Genomic DNA, 22,032 nt, shown 5'->3' on the forward strand with positions numbered 1-22,032 from the left:
AATGGTCCAAAACAACCAATTACTACAAGCTCTTGTGCTGAGGTCACTCCTTCAGGGACAGATAGGCTGCTCAAGGCTCCCCACTCCCACTGGTGAGCAAAGAAACTTCCTTCTATCCAAGTAAGGCAATGGACACCACAGGAACTACACCACAGCCCAGAATACAGCAAAGCCTGTATACTGGTCTAAACTAGTTGAGGAGAGGCAGGAAAACAAGGATATATATATATATATTTTTTTTTTTTGAGATAGAAAGCACACAGAAATGCAGGAAATCAGTTACACAGGCTAGCACACTTTAGTGGGCAGCCTCAACAGTTAAATTAACAAACAACTTTCGACCAATTTTCGACTAAATGAAACTTTAAGTGCAGATAATATATAATGCAACAAAAGCATAATGTAAACTACTTCATCTGCCTATTTTAATTAATGAATTGTTCTGCAGGTTTATAACTTTTTAATAGGTATGACATTTTCAGGTTAGTCATTCAAGGGACACTTTTGTCAAGCTCAAGCTTTTGTGTTCTATTGCATAGTGCAGTTTACAAACAGGTGCTAACACTGCATAACACCTCAACTGTTACATCTAAGTGCTGTCAGGAAAAAGATTCCAGGTGAGGATAGTTACATATCAGTATCACAGTGCTTCACAAACATCTAAACTATTTTCCAGGTAGCACAGCATCAACAACATTCACAAGAGTAATGATTCTGGTGGCTCTCCCATTAACTGAAAGGCACAAATATGCAAACAGTAATGCCCCCAATCATTTTTTAAGTTGGTTTAGCTAATGGTATACTTTTTAGCATACTAAAATATTTATTTAGTTATTTAATTATTTGTGAATTTGTTAACAGTAGTCAAGCACTGATCCAGGTGGACCATTTTCAGGCTCCACCCAAGTGAAGACAAGCTAAAGAATGACAAACAGGTTATCATATCTAAAAAAAAAAACACAAACAAACATACACACACAGAATAACATATCAAATGAACTTTGAAAATAGTCATTTATTACATGTCACAACAACAGATCTGCATATAGCAACAGATTGCTCATTATTTACAAGTAAATGCACACTCTGAGAAAGTTAACAATATGGGCTTTTAGCCATAATTTTGATGGTTGTTATATAAGAGTGTTGGCATCCCAGTTGTTCTACAGCTTGTTACCAGTGTACTGTTATGGCATTTGCGCTTTGCTTGCTTGAAGAGATAAGCTTTAAGTTCATTTCTAAATTTTGCGAAATACATTGTGTCACTTATTGTGTTTGGAGATGGAGTCCCAGATTTTGGTGCAAGGATGGAAAAAAAACATATTCAGATTGTTTTAGTATGTATAGGAGTAGTAACCCCCACTCTCCTTATTTTTCTGTAAGGACAGCCATGCCCTAAATGTAATATTTCTTTTCCTTTTCACAGAGTGCACTGCCTTCATAGATGATGATCTCCATACTTCATATATTTAAAAAAGCATGACAGCAGCTTTTCCCACATTGTAGCATTTCTATCCTTCAGCTTCATTGCCGAATACCATGCTGACAGCTGAGCAAAATTTCATGATACTTTCTGTAAGTATTTGTCTCCCTTGCTTTTGCATCTCTGTCTTTATCACATCTGAAAGTATTTTACTAAGGAAAAACAAAACAAACGCAGCAATGTACATGTAGCTCTTTTTTATTTTATACCCACTGAGATCATTAAGCTACTCAAAACAAAATTCACAGCTATTTGATGCTGTTCATTTATATAAAGCGTCATTCTTTCCCTTTCTTGGGACCATAAAACTATTAAGTCTTTTATAACTTAAAGATAAATAAACCTGACTACCACTGACAGCAACTTTGCAATTAGATGAATTTTGCCAGACAGGAAATATGACACTCTGGAAGAGTCAGGAAAGGACCACAGGATTTGAAACTTTAAAATAAAATCACGTTTAAAAAGACTAACTTTCCTCAGTCATTTTTTTTTATCCTTTTACAATAACTTTTCAGAGATGTTTTAACGCATATCACTGATATTTTTACTGAGGATTCTTAAAATTTCCAGTTTTTCTCAGTATTCCCATTCTAAGTAAATGACACTGTCATCTGATAACACATAGTAAAGTGCTGTAATTTCATCAGCTCTGTCCTCTAAGTGCTTATTCAGGGCAAGAACAAAATTAAAAATTAGTACTAAGTAATCAGTGTGATGATGGCAGGTTTGAATTAAATAGAATTGGCAAGATAAAAAATACGTGTGTTTAGTTTCTGCCCACAGTAGTCCTCTAAGTTGGTTTAGCTGATGGTATATGCTTATTGCCTTTTTCTAATTGGGCTTCCATGATCATTTTTGCATGTGTTTTATTTATATTTTAATATGAATTTGTTGTCATGCAATCTTTCACTTCTCTGTACTGTATCTTCAGATTTATCTCTTTGGTCAAGCAATGTATATCAGAGTCTTTCTACTGCATTTGTATGTGTGCGTCTGTAATCCAACTCCTAGGTAAAAATTGTGGTTTTATTTTGCTATTGGAACTTTTTTTGCTTCATGGTATTAACTTCTTGTTTTTTTCCTACACAGCTTACACACACTCAAACACCACATCCAGAAAAACACAAACATAACATGGCACATACACCTACATAAAAAACATTACCAGTATCTTTTAAAGGGGAGTACTCCCTTCCACCCCCATGTAGGTGGCTGGACCTCCTGCAACAATGCTACTTTGTATAAACTATGACTGTACAAATATAGGAAAAGGGTATATTCCCAGTTCTTGATATACCACAATCTTGCACAAGTCACATCTGGTACCTTCAATCAGCTGTGCAACATTTCACTGTTCTTCCATTTGATGGATCAGACCACAGCTGAAAATGTTCAACCATCTGATATGAGACAACAGAAACAACTAAAATTATACAAAAGTGGGCCTTTATTTTACTAATAATAATGAAGTCCCAAAACCCCACTCTATTGCAGACAGACACACTCACTCTCGCACACACACACACACACACACACACACACACACACACACACACACACACACAAAACTTATGTTGTTCTAGGAAGTAATAAAGTATCTTGTGGTGTAGAGTATGGGAACTTGCTGCCTCACTTGTAGATGCGCCGCTGATCAGAAAATTCTTTAACTATATCCAAGACCTCTGTGCATTCTGTTTATATAGTTTTTAATTTCTGTTTCCTGTTATTTTTAGTACTTATGTTTTTGGACTTTTTTTGGTGTAGGTATACAGCTGCAGCAGTATTTTTTAGTGTCCTAAAATGGAGAAGTATAAAGATGTTAGGTTACCTTACATCAAGTTTTATTTCAGTCTGTTCCACTGCAGCTGCATAGGGCAGTGATTCTCTGAGGTGTATTTTCTGAATGAATACTTGATATTATTTTTATGTTTACTGGTAGGAGGTGTATTTTCTGAATGAATACTTGATATTATTTTTATGTTTACTGGTATTTTGTTGTATTTGGTACGTACTTCATAATTTTAATATATTTATTTTATTTATTTATTTTACATTTGTTGACCGGGCTAGTCTAACTGGATACATGTCCATTTTCAGTAGAGGCCCGGGGAGAAAAGCTCCAAGACACATACATAAATAGAATATAGTAAGTTACAATAGTCCAAGTATATAACAGCTATTGTTAGTAAAATACAATACTCCTAGAAAGCATAACACAAGACAGTACAAGGTAATGTGCGAGAAATGTTACTATATACATATATACATATTTTAAATTGCAATAACATGGTCTTTGGTTGATTAAGGATAGGTCAATAAAGATGAAGAGTACTGAAACTAGTGTATAGAGAGAAAGTTAGTCAGGGTTAGTACAGGGGCATAAAGTACAGTTTTGTACCTACCATAAATGTAGATGTTCGAGTGTTCACCCTGCTGCAGTCATCACACTTGGGTTATCCTGTCGTAAGGTGGTCCCGCAGTCGGACGGAATTCCAAAGTCTTGGTCCAGCGTCGGTTGCTGTCGCCTCTTCCCTGACGTCAGTGCGCCAGGGGTATATATAATGCAACCGACGCCATTTTCTTCAGTTTTTCTTGCCCCAGATGTCAGGTGCCCCCAAAAAGGTGGTCAGAATTAGTACCAAATGGAGTGAACACTGCACAAACACAAAATCCCTTCAGCTATAAGCAAATACATCAGTAAGGCATAGAAGAGATTTTGCCAGTAGATCAGAGGGGATGGAGGGGGGGGTAACCTGGACTGCAGCAGGGTGAACACTCGAACATCTACATTTATGGTAGGTACAAAACTGTAATATGTTCATCGTGTTACCCTGCTGCAGTCATCACACTTGGGTTGAATCTCAAAGCTAAGGTAGGGGGGAGGTATCATAGAGGGTTAGTGGAGGCAATAAGGCCCTGCAGAACTGCAGTGGCGAAGCCCGCCCTGGACTTAGAGTAAAGAGGTAAGTGATAGTGTTTGGTAAAGGTGTGTACTGAACTCCAAGTTGCAGCTTCTAAACTTTCCTTGGTTGGAACCCCCCTGAGAAAGGCTGTAGAGGTAGCTGTTGCCCTGATAGAGTGGGATCTAATGGTAGCAGGAACTGGTTTCCCATGATGGGTATAGCAGAAATGTATGCAATGACCTATCCATTTAGAAATGGTTTGCTTAGATATAGCCTTCCCTTGAGAAGCTGTAGCATAGGATACAAAGAGCTGGTCAGTTTTTCTGAAAGCCTTAGTTTTGTCCAAGTGGTAACGAAGCTGCCTGTGAATGTCCAAGGAATGCAGGAGTCTCTCACCTTTGTTCTGTGGATTGGGGTAGAAGGTGGGTAAGTGGATGGTTTGATTTAAAGCTACACTGGAAACCACCTTAGGCATAAAGGAAGGATTAGTTTGTAGAGAAACTCTGTCTTGATGAAAAATGAGGAAAGGTTCCACTGCCATTAGTGCCTGTAGCTCTGAGACTCTCCTAGCTGAAGTTATTGCTAGGAGCAGGGCAGTCTTCCATGATAGGAACTGAAGATCTGCAGAGAAAGCTGGTTCAAAGGGAGGTAGCGTTAGTTTTTCCAGAACAAAGTTGAGGTCCCATGTTGGTGTAGGAGCTCTCCTGGGTGGTCTAATGTTTTTTGCCCCTCTGAGGAACTGCCTTAGAAGAGGATGTGAAAATAAAGGTGGATCTATGTTGTAGTGAGCTGAAATAGCTGAAGCATGGATATTAATTGAGGAAAAGGAAAGTCCTTTGTGCAACATCTCAGCTAAATACTGTAGAATGTGAGGCATGTGAGGCTGAATTGTGTCTTGGCCTTTAGCTTGGTTCCAGGCACAAAACCTTTTCCATTTGTCCGAATAAGCCTTCCTGGTGCTTGGCCTCCTGGCTTCCAGAATAACATCCAGAACTGCTTGGGAAAGAGGAGCTGGTTGGATGTTTAGTTGATTTGCCATGCAGCCAGATTTAAAGTTTTGAGCTGGCTGTGAAGAATCTGTTTGTTTTGTTGTGTGAGCAAATGGGGTATTTGAGGCAATATCCATGGTGGGCCATGGGCCATATTTTTCAATAGCGGGTACCAGTGCTGGCGTGGCCAGTCTGGGGCTATGAGAATCAGTCATGGTCTCTCCTTTTTGACCTTCAAAAGAACCTTTGTGAGGAGAGATAATGGAGGGAAGGCATATGCTGTCAGGTTTTTCCAACTGAAAGAGAGAGAGTCCACTTTCCAAGCTTGATGGTGGAATGTCCTTGTACAAAATTTTGTCAGTTGGTAGTTTTGAGGACTGGCAAACAGGTCTATGTTTGGAAGGCCCCATTTTTGAGTTATCATTGCAAATATTTGTGGATCTAGTTTCCACTCGTGGGGATCTTTGATGTTTCTGCTGAGGTCGTCTGCCAATGTGTTCTTCTGTCCTGGCAGGAATTGAGCTTGTAACTGGACTTGGTAGGCCAGAGCTGTGTTCCATAAGATCATTGCTTGCCTGCATAGAGGGTAGAAATGTGTACCCCCTTGTTTGTTTATGTACCACATTACTGTGGTGTTGTCCGTCTTTATTGCAAGTTGTCCTGGATGTAATAGATCCTTGAAGGCTGTCAGAGCTTTCTGTACAGCTAGCATCTCTTTTTGATTTATGTGCAGATTTCTTTGATCTGCAGTCCATAAGCCTTGAATGCATTGTCCTGTCATGTGTGCCCCCCAGGCGTAGTCTGAAGCATCTGTTGTGATAGTCTGTCTGGCTGAGGGCAAGGTGAAAGGCTGACCCTTGTTGAGGTGACATGCCTGTGACCACCATAGAAATTCCTGTTGTAGGCAGGGAATGAGAGATATCATTGTGTCCAAGCTGTGGCTGTGTTGAGACCATACGCTTTTTAGGTACCACTGTAATTTCCTCATATGCAGCTTTGCAAATGGTATTATTAGTATGCAAGATACCATGAAGCCAAAAGCCTGCAGAATTTTTCTTGCAGTTAATTAGGTCTTTGTTGCCATTGTCTTGAAATATTGAGTCAGTTGTAGTTGCTTGTCTGGCGTAAGATAAGCCTTCTGGGCCATTGTATTCAAGCTGGCACCCAGGAATGTCATTTTTTGTGAGGGTACTATTTTTGATTTCTTTTCGTTTACTGTGTACCCCAGGCAGTTTAGTAGATGCTTTACAAAGGCCAGATGATGTAAGAGAATGTCTTTGCTTTCTGCTTGGATGAGGCAGTCGTCCAGGTATGGATATATTTGAATTCCTCTTTGTCTGCAGTATGCAATTACTGGTGCCAGGCATTTTGTGAAAACTCTGGGCACAGTAGATAAGCCAAAGGGCAGTGCAGAGAATTGGTAATGGGTTGAACCTGCAATGAAACTGAGGTATCTTCTGCAACTTTGTCTGATAGGGACATGCAGGTATGCCTCCTTGAGGTCCAACATTACTAGCCATGCTTCCTTGCCCAACATGGGAAGTAGCTGCTGTAGTGTTAGCATCTTGAATTTGGGTACTTGTAAGTAAGTGTTTAGAATTGAAAGGTCCAGAATTGGTCTCCAGGCATTGTCCTTTCTGGGCACTAGAAAGAGTCTTGAGTAAAATCCTTGGCCTTGCTCTCGAGTAGGTACCAGTTGAATGGCTGTCATGTCCATGAGAGCTGTAATTTGCTTTTGTGCCTCTGCCCATTGATTTTGTGGCAGGTTTGGCATTCCTCTTTTCATTGGCAAGGTGTGAAAGTAGAATCTGTATCCTCGTAAAATTATGTCTAGGACCCATTTGTCCTTTGTGACTATGTGCCAGTTGTCTGCAAAAAGTGCGAGTTTTCCCCCCAAGGGGGCTGCCAAGAGAGTATTGCTTGGCCAGATGAGGTGCAAGTCATAGAGTTTGCCTTCTGGTGGATTGAGACCTGTCTTCTCCTCCCTTCTGTGTTGTAGTGCCCCATTGGTGAGGTTTATACTGGGCTTGTGGTTGTCCTCTGCCCCTTGGGCGTCTGTATTTACCTCTCTGCAGTCTGTCAGTGGCTGGAAAGGACCAATTTTTTGTTGGCCAGTTTCTGCTGAAGCGAGGGGGTTGTACTTGTAGGAAATCTTTGACTGTCTGCATAGATTTTGCCTTATCTTCCATTTTCTTTAAAACTTCTTCTGCTTTAACTCCAAAAAGAACATCCTGCTGTAGGGAGCATCTAGTAGTTTTGCTTTAACATGATCAGGCAGAGTTTGTTCCTTTAACCAAGCATGCCTACGTATAACAGACCCAGTGACAGCTGCTCTGCAGGAGGCCTCCAAAGAATCAAACCCATATTGTAAGGTATGTTTGCCCACCTGCTCAGTGGTGTGCAACAGATCCTGTACTTCTTTCAATTCAGATTGTTGAGGGAGAGTGGTTATTCTTTGCTTTAACTGAGAGATTAGAAATTGCTGATACTTAAGCATATGAAATTGACAATTCAGTGCCCTCATAGCTAGTGTGGCTGAGGTGTAAACCCTTTTCCCCCACCTGTCTAGTGCTCTGGAATCCCTCTCAGAAGGTACTGGGTTTTTAGCCATAAAAGCCTTAGCCCCCTTGGGACCCTGGGAGATAGTCTCTGGGTCAGCTACTGGGCTTTTGTAAAGAAATTTGTGGGAATCAGGCACTCTGTAATATCTATCAGGCTTAGCCGGAGCAGAAGGTAGAGAGTCTGGGTTGAAATTGGATTCTAAGTAGACATCATCCACAATGTCCAAAACTGGTGGGATGGCAAGTGGTCTGTGTTGGGGGAGTAAAAGAAACTCTCTGAGCCTTTTCTTTGAATCAGAGTAGTCTTGACCTTCCCAGTGAAAATGTTCCCTCATAGTGTGTAAAGTTTCCCCAAAGGAGTAGTCTTCAGGAGGAGTAGCTGAGGGAATAGAGTCCTCAGCATCAGAATCTTCATAAGGAGAGAAGGAATAGTCTTGGTCCTCAGAGGAGTCTGAAGAAATGGACATTTGCTCAGAGGAAGCAAAATCTTCCTCTTGTCTAGGCCTTTTGTCAGGAGGGGCCTGTGAACCCCTGATTAAAGAAATCAAATATTCAGCCATTTTGAGCATCTGTTTCTTAGGCATAGGGCCTTGAACAGGAGACTGAAGTGCAGTCCTTTTAGATTTAGAAGGAGTCTTCGACTTAGAAAACGTTTTAATGGTGAGAGTCGTCGGTCTGAAAACACCTTCAGAAACCGATGGCGTCTTTAGAAGCAAAGTCGTCGGAAGGGCCTGAAGTAAAAGGCTGTGTCAGCCTGGTACATTCCATCAAAATTTCTGTAGCGGTCTCAGGTTCCAGATCTGCGGTAGTCAGGGGCTGCATCGGAGCCTCACTGAGGACCGGAGAACCGGAGACCAGATCAGCCGAGGCCTCGGAATTTGGCTTAGGCCTGGGCTGCCTGTCCTTATCCCTGCGTTTTTTGTGCATGCCGGTAGTTGGTTGCTCCGATGGCATGTTGTAGTTAAATTTCCTACCGAAGTAGTGTAGTGCAAAATCAAAGCGTCTTTTAATGGTACACTTATTAAACCTAGCACAAAACCGACAAGAAGTGACGTCGTGGTCTGGGCCTAGGCAAGGTATGCAATAAGAATGAAAATCCTTATGAGGTATTTGCTTCCCACAAGAAATACAATTGTTAACTTTTTCTGACATCGGTCTGAGGCAAGAAAAGTTTCCCCAATGGGGTACTTAGCTTTATAGAAGACTTCGGTCTGAAATTCGAATTCTACAATCTCAGGAGTCGGCCGACCGGCACTTGCGAACTGCGTCTGCTTCGGGCACCGCACGGCAAGAAAGACTGAAGAAAATGGCGTCAGTTGCATTATATATACCCCTGGCGCACTGACGTCAGGGAAGAGGTGACAGCAACTGACGCCGGACCAAGACTTTGGAATTCCGGCTGACTGCGGGACCGCCTGACGACAGGATAACCCAAGTGTGATGACTGCAGCAGGGTAACACGATGAACATCCAATGTGTACTGAGAAATAGTTTTAGATTCTGTTTAAAAAGAGTTTGGATGGCATCTGTGAAGAAAGAATTGACGACATTAGCTGTTTGTGTGGGATTATCAGGGTTAGAGCTTTGTGGGTTAGGTGTGATAGATTGACCTGGGTATAGTAGTTTGTTAATGTTAGTCCAGAACTTTTGTGGCTTCTTATGGTAAGTTTGTTGTAGTTGGAAGTAGAAGTTCTTTTTGTCTAAGAGGATGGCTGTTTTAGTATTATTTCTAAGTTGTCTAAAGGTTTGGTGGTCAGTGGGATTTTTACTAGTACGCCATTTTGCCCAGGATTTGTTTCTAAGTAGGATTTTTTGCCTAGTAGCATTTGAGAGCTAAGGGGCAGGTTTAGCTTTATTTCTAACAGAGCGAGTTGGGGCGTGATGGTTGAGATGGTTAAGAATGTGGAATTAAAGTATTCCACTGCTTCATTTAGTGGGAGGGATTTTAGAGGTGACTAATTACACTACTTGAGTTCTGCTTGGAAAAGTTATGGGTTAAAATGCTTTTTGGTGCGTATTATCCTGAAATTGTTTGGGTAAGTTAGGTTGGTTTTGTGTCTGATAATAAAAGTTAGTGAGTGGTCACTTAGATCATCTGGGAGGGATCCTACTGGGTATGTTTGATGAGGAGTATTAGTAAGAATCCAGTCTAAGATACTTTCTTTGTTATTGGGTTTATTAATTCTGGTTGGGGAGTTAATAGTTTGTGAGACGCAATATAGGTTAATATGGGTGGTAGAGTGTGCCATACTGCAGGATTTCCAGTCGATATTAAAGTCTCCTAGGAATATGTTTTTTTGTGGGAGATTAATAGAAAGCCATTTAAGGATATTTTCAAGGATTGAAATTTTATTTCCTGGGGGGAAGGTAGATGCAAATGAAGTATATAGATTTACATGAGTTGATCTGAAATTTAAAAATGAGGATTCCGGCATTATTGTCAGAAGTTGGTCTAAGGTCTGCAGTGGTAACTTGAAGGTGACTTCATTGTCTTTAATTGTGGGTTTTAGCCATGTTTCGGATAAACATAGGATGTCAAATAGGTGAACATCTAGGAGGGCATGGAGGTGGGCAGTTTTATTGTTAATGCTACATATGTTGAGATGTGCTATATAGAGTGAGTTAGAGGGCTTAGTAGGGGCTTGGGTACTGGACTTATTAGGGTTGCACTCTTTAGTGGCAAGGATATTGTTTGGGCCTGGATTAGGATGAATGTCCCCGTCTAATAAGGAGTGGAGGTGTAGTCTATTTATAGGGTAATGACAGTTGCAATAATAGTTAAGTTATTTTTTAATATTTAGCTTGATATATTTAATGTGAGATAGTCTATGATATTTAGCTTGTAGGCAGCAGGGTTTGGATGTAATGTTTATGTAGTTTTGAGAGATAGCTAGTACTGGTGTAGAAGTGTGTTTGGAGGGGAAGAGAAGGGAGGGGTATAATGGTTGTTTATAGGAGGTTAGCAGATAGGCAATAGTTAGAGTAGTAAAGAGTGAAAACAAGAGTGATAGTTTTATTTGGTGTGGGATGGGTAATTTAGCCATTACATTAGTTTTAGGGTGAAAACTTGAGAGGTAAGTATGTAAGAACAGGTAAGGAGATATGACAAAAGGTGTGGTGTTGTAACAAGGAGGGATGGGAGGTCAGGTAATAGGTGAGGTGTTAAGACAAGGAGGGGTGGAATTGTTAATGTGTTGGAGTGTTAGATTGGAGCAGATTATGATGGGGTGTGGCTACAAAGGAATAAATGTAGGAGCACTGGGGGCAGGTGGAAATTGGGGGCAGGGTAGGGGAGCAGAGTGAGCCCGCAGGACGAATGGAGCGGTAGAGACAAGTGAGTGTAGTAGGAGAACAATCAGTGGAATGCTGACTGATAAGGTAAGTAAGGTAGTTGGAGAGAGAAAAAATGAAGTAGAGAGGAAGGTTTCCAAGACGAATATTGGGAGAGTACAGTATAGCAAGAGGTGTAAGAAAGAACAACAGTAACAAGGTGAGGACAGTAGCCTGTAAAAAAAAGTATTTTCCTGGGGTTTTGGGATAGACGAAAGATAGGGACTATGTAATAGTGTCACCTAGTGGCCAGGGACTGGTATTACAGCAGTAGTAATTTCAGGGGAAGGCTGGTCTAGGGCTGAAAAAGGACGCTCAGTTTGGCTAGAGAAGGTAGTGAAATTCAGACAGGGGCAGTTTTAAACTATAGGTTACAAAGGGGGTATGGCTGCTGGCTGACCAGGCTGAGAAGCTTTTTCTTACATAAGTGAGGAACAAGCATACTACAATTAAGTTTTACAGCGAATTTGAGGAGCATACATACTTTCTTCCTTCCTTTGGTAGAAGAGTACAGGGGAACACTTATAGGGTGATGAGATAGCTGATAAGTTGGAAAGGGTCCTTTGTTGCCAAGGAGTTTTCTTAACCCTGTTGGAGCGAAGGCCAGCTGGAGTACTGTTATCAGTTAGATTAGAACAAGACGCAAGCAAAGAGAGAGAAGAAACAAAAATCTTAGTAAGGTAGTTCAGTCACAGATGCCCAAACATATTCATAAACTTCTACAATTATGCACATATTCCCAAAACAGGTTTAGAACAGGAAAGGATAAAGCATTCATCTATTAAACAGTTATAGACCAATAATTAGATGCTGTAGGATAATTGACAAATTACTTTGGTCTGAAACTATAATCAGTACATTTGTATAGTCAGAGCAAGGTTAATTAACACACTGAATGTTACTGACCCTCATACAGCTGCAGCTAAGATACAACTCTCTACACTGGTATATACAAACAGAAAAGCACTATGCTAGGGCTGACAAAATATATCAGTCGTTAGTACAAGTACTATAAAGCAGTTACTGTATGTATTAAAACAGTACAAGTACTATAAAAGCAGTTTCTGTATGTATTAAAAAACAGTTTTATCATTCAGTTGTTTGTCCGGCAATGGCTCACTGCGGAAACATTGTATGCACATGCCATAAATAATGACTTCTGTTTAGCTGCAGTGATATAAACCACAAGGCTAGAAAGTTTGTAGAATTATAGTTATGAAATATCTAAACCGTGGGAGAGGTTGAAGGTAATGGCTAAAAATATTTAGACCATTGCAGAACCTGTTTGTTTCTTTGCCTCTGTCTGCCTAGTTGAGCTAAGGTAGTTAGAGTTACACACTATGCATTTGAAGAGGCCTAGGTATTTAGAAGTTGCTCCACATGTGTGGCTAATGGCTATGCGGTGTCTGGTAAACACGCATATTGAGCAGGCAATATAGCATATTTAAAGGATTACGTCCATGTTCGCTCATGTTGCCTGCAAGGAAAAGCTAGTGTAAGTAGGTTCTGAGCGAGGTTATGAGCAGGCAAGAAAAAAAGTCATATAGTTTTTAAATTAGATTATGGCTACAGCTAGTTAAGCTTCCTTCTAAGTCCCTACTTAGAGTTACACCACGTGTGCGACTAAAGTGTATGCGTTGTTTGTAAAACGCACATACTGAGCAGGTAGTGAGTAAATATAATGGTTACTCTTATATCTACTTGTGTTGCCAGGAGTACAGGCTGGTATACTTAGGTTTCGAGTGAGGGTAAGCCTGTACAGGGAATTAAAGTTACATAGCAGTTCACTAGTTCCCCTCTTAGAAATAGGAGCGCTAATAGCGTTCAAAAGGTCTGTTTCATTAAGGCTTGTAAGGTTGCTGCGGCACTGCAATTAAGTGTAGCAGAGCAAGATAAAGTCAAAATAACTTACTGTCCAGTACCAGAGCTAAGCTCTTGTATAGTGATAGTGCACTCCCGATTATCCACAGCGTTCACAGCAGACTTCAGGTACAGCACAAGACCTAGGGACATATAAAACCTCACAGGGAAGTATGCATTCAGGCAAAATTTATTAAATAAATTCTACAGCCATCCTACAGCCGTTCAGGGATATTACAAGTTTCATAAAATGGACAAAAATGAAATAAGAAAATAACACCAAAAGAACTGAACTGAGACAATAAATCCAACCACAGGACCACCAAAATAACTCTAGCACCCCAATGTTAACAATCACAAATACAGTACTTACAAAGGATAAAAAAACAGAGGCCAGGAGCGCACAGCAGCCAGGGGATATCTAGGGAATTAAATATGGCACCAGGAAGGGCAGGTAGTATATATGGGATTAGAGAGGATGTGAGGTAGAAAGGGGAGGGGGGAGGGGTAAAAACAGGTAAAAAGACTGGGAGGGGCTAGAGTAGAGTGAATGAAATAGAGGATAGGGATCAGTTAGCTAAGAATGCAAGGGTAATAGGAAAGGAAAGACAGAACAGAGTAACAGAAACAGGGTGTTGTAATGTAAGGGAAATATAGCAGTAAGTAGGTTGATAAATATGTTTTACACTAGGCTTTTCTGAGTTTTTATTGACTAATTTTAAAACATTATTATTCTTTTTCATTGTTCTAGGTTCTTATGATGCTTTTATATATGTTGAGTTTGAGATATAGACCCACACACAAATACACACACATCTTTGCACAAAGACACACACACACACACACACACACACACACACACACACACACACACACACACACACACACACACAACCAGACACTCCAAAAATTATGTTTGCCCTACGTCTTAAATAACCAAGAAAATAAAATGTGAAGTTATTTTTGTGCCCATAGTCTTTTCTTAATAGTTGTTTTTTTCCGTTTTGGACAATAATCTAATAAAATCAGAATGTCCACCAAGAATATGACTGCTGATGGGAAAGTATCTCCCACAGTACTGTGTCACCCATTAAAAAGTCTGTAAAAATCATCTAAAACTGGTTTAAAATGAATATTGTCTTGTTAAATAAATACCTCTCACTGGACAGAGTTATTAGACGACCCTTGAAATATTCAGCAAACTATGTGTTAAGACAGAACAAAGAAGAATGTCTTTGCTGTCTCCCACTCCTTGCTAAAACAGACTGTATAAGCTAAAAGAGGTAAGAAATGAACTCACACTTGATAGTTCCATCTGCCTGGCAGCAGGGAGACAGAACATAAGAACTTTTAGACCTCTCATTTCTTGATTATAGTGATGCATCTCATTTGTAGATAGCTTAATTTAACCGATAGTAAGCCGTGCTTACTTTATATTTATATATGCTTTGATGTTTGATGGGGATTACAACTGTGGCAACTAGTTTTTATGGCATGTTACCAACAACGTCTTATAATGTATCTGTTTTGACAGCATTTAGATGGAACAAACTGAAAAAGGAGTCAGTTATCTCTTTTTTTCATTTAACCCTGTTTGGTTTACTGTCATAGAAAGCTGCAGTTTATCTTAGACCTAGCAGATGCAGAGCCCTTTCTTGTCCCTCTGAACATACTTATAATTGATATATATGACTTGAAAGTTGAATTCATCCTGTCATGGAAAAGGTGGTATGCTCCTGACATAAAGGATACAAGGGAGGTGCTCCCAGTCACAGGTTCAGCCAGATTGTCCTGACTAGCTACAGTTATGATTACTACTTAAGGATTTTCATTTGACTGGTTGTCATACATTTTTTAGTAGTTGCTGCTCCATCTAAACATAGAAAATAGTATCTACATACCACATTGCAGATACAATTATGTACTAATAGTTATACATACCCAGGGACAAGATTTATATAAAGCGTTTGCATTAATTAGGCACTAGCCACATAGGATAGGAATACAGCATATAAGCTATTACCTATTGGCTACCAATAGGAGTAGATATGCAGAACAGTTATGAAAGATGAGACTTGTCTTATTGTAGCTTGGATGAACAGCCTATGACATACATTTATCACCCCAACTCGAGTAAACTGACAATGATCTCTGTTAAAGAAAGTAAATACTGCATGTCATGCAAACTGGAGTTTGATCTGAGGAATCTCTTTTAAGGGAAAATATGCTCATCTGTTTGTTTTTCAATAAAGCAGTTTTGATCAGTAAACAAGTTATAATTGCTTGATTACTCTGAAGTCTCAGCTTGGACATCCGCGGTGGTGCAGCGGTAGCATTGTTGCCTCACAGCAAGAGGTTCTCCCGTTCATTTCTCGGCTGGAGTGCAGGGAGTGCCTTCTGTGTGGAGTCTGCATGTCCTCCCCACGGTTGGGTGGGCATTCGAAAGACATGTGTAAATGGGTGTGCCTTCGTTGAAGGTTGAATGTCGAGCTGGCACCTCGGCGTTTGTGAAAATCTACTGCCAATCATTAGCGGACCGGAGTTACACTGTGGCGACCCCTAACTGGGAAAATCCGAAAGACAAACAACAACAACAAACAACTCTGAAGTCTCAGCTTAGCTTGGCTACAGTCAATGGTTCTTTTTCCTGATTTTTTATTATTCTCAGCCAGCAGCTTTGTTGCTCACACATTTTCCCTGAAGTCTATTGTATTTCTTTATGTGAGGGAGGCATCTTACTCCCCTAAGGCTGGAAAACTATTGTGCCTCACTACAAGGATCTGTGTTTATATATATATATATATATATATATATATATATATATATATATATATATATATATATATATATATAAAACATGTACAAAAGTCTGCCTTTCTGGCAAGTTTACAATTTCATTCCTTATCTACAGGAACATTTCGTGAAGGCATGAAATAACGCAGAATGTATGCACTGTATTTCTAGCCTTTTGCAGTTTTTTCAAAAATAGTATGCTAGAAGTCAGAACATCTGAGTAAAATGATTTTTAAAACTGTACCATGACAAACTGAATTCCAGAAAAAAATGTATAATTTCATAGGTTGTTACTAGCCTAATGACCACTATGGCTCTTACAAGCCTAGCCACACACCTCAAACCCATTTTGATCCTGAGGGGGCATGTTAGTAGGGAGGTAACTAAGGGGTTTAATTGTAGAGAGGCATTAGTTACTACTTTTCTTATTAATGGCCTCTGACCATATGGGACATGGGAGCCTGACCAGTGGTAAATTTACAATTTCCCAGCCAATTGTCTAGGTTTTTTTTTTTTAACAGGGCCAGGGTTGAACTCGGTTTTACATAGATAGGCAGCCTTTTCCATAGTGTGGGATCATTTGGGACACATATATGTCTTTCCAGCATGTTGCGTTTATGTCACAAGTGAAATTCAGATCCCTGGATCTAGTGTTTCTTGTGTGGTGCAACAGATCCATCAGGGCTGAGTCTGAGAAAGCTCTGTAAGCTAGGCAAAGATCCCCTCTCAGAAACCTGTAAAAAACTGAACACAGAGATAGAGCTTTTAGGTGATCATTGTAGCATACGATATTAATGCCTTAAATTCTCCTGGTAAGAAACCTTTCTGAGTGTTCCAGCTGTTGCAAGTGTCTGGTTAGGTACATGCCAAAGGAGCACTGTACTCAATGTCAGGTCTGATAAGGGCTGAGTAGAGTGGTACTATAACTTCCTTGGACCTAGATGCCATACCCTTACCTATAAACTGGGTGACATAAATGCTTTTCGTATTGTTTTAGCTACATGTTGGTCAAAGGCCAGATTGCTGTCTACATATGTTCCCAGATCCCTTACTACTGGATCAACTCTTAGGGGTGTTTTATCGATGGTTTAATTCACTTGGGTTGACAGTTTCCCAGATGTTATTATAATGCATTTTTTGACATTGAGTTTTAGGCCATGGCTTTGGCACCAGTAATTTGTCTGTGTTAATCCCCCTTGCAAGATGTTAGTGTCTTGAGGGGAATCTACAATAGCTCCCAGTTTACAGTCATCTGAAAACTTGGTGAACCAGAGGCCTTGAACATTAGCCTTGACCTTCAAGAAGTAGGTTCCAAAAAGAAGCAGGCTCAGCATAGAGCCCTGGGGTAATTCTCTGGTCACCAGTCTCTCGGTGGAGTTGGTCTAACCAATCCTGACTGCTTGGGTCATGTCTGTGAGCCAGCCAGCAATCCAAAGAGTTATGTACAGATCTATGCCTAGCTCAAAGAGCTTGTCAACAATGCATGAGTGGGGTATTGTATCAAATGCCTTGCCAGGTCAAGATAAGCAATATGCACTGTTTTACTTTTGCCCATTGCCTTGGTAACCCCCTCAAAGAAGTCTACAGGTTAAGTAGACATGACCTTCCCTTAACAAAACCACACTGAGATGGGTTCAGTTTCTCTATGGTTGCTAATGTCCTTATTTATCATGCCCATGATAATTTGTTCCATGGCTTTGCATATTAGGCATGTTAGACAGATGGGTCTATAGTTCCCTGGGTAGGTTGATGGCCCACCTTGAGGAGAGGAATGACTGTTGTGGACCTACATTCACTAGGAATGTATCCCGTTTAGAGGCTGTATATGAAGAGTGCCTCAAGTGGTCATCATATGTCACATTTTAGACTGTTCTGGAGGCAACCAGAGATGTTGTCAGGACCTATAAAGGCATTGTTCTTGGCTTTACAAGTACTGCCAGCACTGGGTCCCTGCTAATAGCTGGGAGAACTATGTTGGAGGGGATTTCACCTGGAGGAGCTGGGGAAGTAGAGGTGAAGTCTGAGCTGAATTCATCAACCAGTAGATTTGCTACCTTACCCTAATTGGTTGAGCAGGTACCATTGACCACCATTTCATTAGACACTGCTGTGTGTTACCTTTAAGGTTCTAGACATAGCTGAAGAAGGCCTTGTGAGTCTCCTTAGTCTGCGAGGCTTTTCCTGACCTCATAGTTGGCCTTATTGGCTTTGTTTCTTGTTTAGTTGTATAAGAGATTGTTTGTCTTTAAGGTAGTTGCTCTTCCCAATTTTGGCCATGAGTTTTTAATCTTATTATATACCCTGCTTAGATGAGGATTCCACCAGTGGGGTTTGTTTTTAGTGTTTGTTTTGAGTTTGCTTTGGATAATTCTGCATACGTAGCTGTGGTCTTGTGTCAGGGGGACCCTTATAATTTGGCAAAAGTTTGCCTTAGAATAGTTTCTAACTGTTACTGGTTTGACTGGGTTTTCCAGTTTGTTTTTTATTTCAAAGGAGACAGCTTTGTGATCCAATGTCAACAGTAAGGAAGTGACATGGGGGGGGGGGGGGTACACGCTCTGCCATGTTGGTGAGTACCAAATACAGTATGGTTGATCCCCTGGTTGGAGCATGCACTATTTGTTCCAATGTGCTTGTGTTAATAAAGTCCAAGAAGCATTGTGTCTGTGAGTTTGAAGCAGTATTAGTTTCCCGGTCTAGAGAGAAATAGTTAAAGTCATCCATAAATAGGGTGTTTGATTGGATGCTGAGCACCTCTAGCAGGTTTAGGTAAAAGTATTGAGACTCTAGGGGCATAGATGGTGACCTGTAGCTAATCATGATAAGATGGGGGACCTTATCTATGGACTTTACCTATGGTTACTTGCGGAGGTATGTTTGTTGCTAACATAGATCAAGACATCTCCACCTTTGGGCCCAGTCTGTGCTGTTGTTGGTCTAAATGTGTGGAAGGCACTGTAGCTTTGCACTACTGGAGTGCACAGATGTCTACATTCTCCAGAATGAGGAGGGCTTGAAGGGTGTTGAATTTTTTGTTTAGGTTCCTAGTACTGAGCAGTAGCACCTTAAGGTTGCCTGGAGACTTTTTCACTGTGTTGGTAGTTTTGTCTTTTTGGCATTGCCTAAAAAGGCTCTAAGGGACTAGATACAGTTTTCACTAGTATCTGAAAGCCTGGAGGAAGACAGATGCAGCCCACCCTTGGCAAAGCAACATGTCATGTTGACCATGTGCTCCCATGCTGACAGATATTGGATCTCCCTGGAGTGATACCTGAAAATAAGCTAATTATTAAAATCAATAATTTTATGTTCATACTGTGACATCATCCCTGGTAAAGGTAGAATGCTGCTTAATGCAAGGCTCACATTTGTCTGTGACACATATTCTGAAAGATCCATTATGTCTCTTTTCATATACTCAGTGAGGTATATCAAAGGGTAATTTACAGCCACATGGACTATGTCAGAGTCAAACTGGTACCTGGGGTGCAGTGACGTGTGTGTGCTTGATCTTGCAGACACTGCATTTAGATAGCCGACTAACCGTTATCATCTCCTTGTCTAACCTGGTAAGTGGGTCATGTCTGTGTCACACAATGAAGTCCAAAATGACAAGAGTACTGGGTAAAGTATATGCTTGCTTTTTTGACTTTCCTCTTTTTAGGGAACCATTGGGTATAGGCTTATGTGAGATATTTTGTGCTTCTTTTTGTTTTTGGTGTGTATTTAGTGATTGCTGAAGAGCGTGTGTTGCCATTAGGCAGTTTTGAAAGTGTTTGAGATTTGGGAAGGTTTCTTTTAAGTGCCTCAGCATTAGACAATCTCTGTGTATGTGGTGAGCAGCATGTGTGAGATATGCAGTGAGGGTATTTTGACAACCGTATTTGTTTGCAGGAAAGTTGTGCATTTACATCTCTCACATACTGTGTTATTTTCTTTAATCTGTGATGAAGTTCATTTTCTGGGAAAGGGAGTTTGCTCTCAAAAGAAAGAGAAAAGTTGGTACTACATGTATCTGAATTCTACCTCATAATGAGGAACATTCCTAGTTTTGAGTCCTAAAATGTCAATGCACCTCACAGTTCCTAACTGAGTCTGTCACACATTTAGTATTAAGAACTTCTTAAACTGATTTAAAAGATAAATAATACTGAATCATATTAACCCATCAAAATAACGTTCTTATGATTGTAAAGTAACACATTTTAACCATACTGTGAGCTTATTAGTTGTTAGTAACTGTTCCACATTTCTCCATTTGTCCCACATTAAGAGAGTTGGAGTCTCTCATTTTGGAGATTGAAGGCTGAGAATGAAGCTATACAGTACCATCTGCAGCCACAAGTAATGTATGACTACCTATTGCTATATTACTGATATATTATCGATTGTGTCATGACCAGTAAAAAAAAAAAACAGACATTTACATGGATTTTGAAGGTGAAAGCCAAAACACATGAATTATACACTGATCTGACTGAATTTAATGAGCAGTAGATATTTCCTGCTTATGACTGCCTGACAAAGAAAAGGAATTTGAAAATGACGTCCTGACAAAAAGCTGCTTCCAGTCCTTGCAGATAAGAGACACTTAGTGTTGAATCGACATTCTATCTGATGTAAGAATTTATCTTTGAATACACTGCACAGTTTGTTAAATCAGGCTTTGCAACCTTTAGACCTACACACAAAAAATACATTACGATCATCTCTTCACAAGGGAAAGAGAGACATAAGACTGTCATTATTCTTCAGAGTGATACTTTTGCACTACATATATTTTCTTTATTTTTCTCTAAAAAAAAGAAAAGAATGGAGGAGATCACAGGTATGTGCCAGACGACTAATGAAATGGAAATTGACTTATTAGCTTTCACTTCATTGTTTCTTGTTTTTAGAAATAAATGTTATAAGTTAACTCTTTTGTGTTAATAAACACTATAATCTTGATAAATTCCAGATACCGCATACTGTCTTCAAGCAATAACAATGTGCTGGCTGCTTACCAGTACAGTAGACAGTCGATAATCCAAACTAATTGGGACCTATGGTAGTTCGGATAATCAAACTGTTCAGATAATCAAACATTTAATTGAACCGGCTAAAAACATCTAAAATCTTGTTTTTTTCTGCACACAGTCATACACTTTTCAACCATTTGGTGATTCCAGTGGACAATAAAGAATATTTTTCACACACGAGCTGGCTACAAGTTCAAAAAACATGCTCAACCAAATACATATAATGTTTACATATTCAGACTTTATGATTTTTCCTACTCAAAAACTTTGGAAAGCTGGTTCTGATAACTGACTTTTCTGATAATCGATGCTCAGATATTCGACTACAGACTTTGTTTAGCTAACATGAAAACATTTTTTTTAGATTCTTAGTGCCTGACAAGGAAAATATTGATTTGAATCTATACATACATGTTTGTTCAGATATATGGGAATTTTGCATTGAAATTTGAAGTTTAGAAGTTTTAGGATTATACAAAGTGCACTGCAGAAATAATACTGCACTTTGAGATTTCAAGTAACATGTTTTGGTGACAGATTTAATTACTTTTCATTGACAGAGAAAGCACTTTTTTGGCAGATTTAATGTTTGAATTAGACAAGCTCATATGTTCTTACAAGGATGTTGATTGAATATATAATTTGTAACTTATCCATGAGATCTCATTTCACTGGGACTTCAAAGGTAGCTGCACAGTGATCGACAAGCTGATTTGAACTCTCACTGTATGAAAACAGAAACTGTGAAAAAAAGTCTGAAACTGTTAGTTTGGGTAAAATTCAGTCACTGACTAGTAATTACACTGCCTGGATACCAAACAAAGAAGAAATTTAGAGAACCTAAGATAAAATCAGCCAGAAAAAGAGAAGAAAAGTGAAAACTCCAGCTGGAAATAATGCTGCAACTGTTCAGCAAAAAAAAAAAAAAAAACAGTTAATGTTTCACTTTTTGTACAGGAAATGGCTTCCATTGATTTAAAGGAAAAAATAATCAAATGTCCTCAGAGGTGTTTAAAATAATTAAAACACTGAATGACCATATCAACTCAAAAAAACGCTGGAAAAAAATAAGAAGAAGCTTTAACTAGC

This window comes from Protopterus annectens, chromosome 2.part2 (assembly GCF_019279795.1).
Source record: "Protopterus annectens isolate FY-2018-M chromosome 2.part2, PAN1.0, whole genome shotgun sequence".
NCBI lineage: Eukaryota > Metazoa > Chordata > Ceratodontiformes > Protopteridae > Protopterus > Protopterus annectens.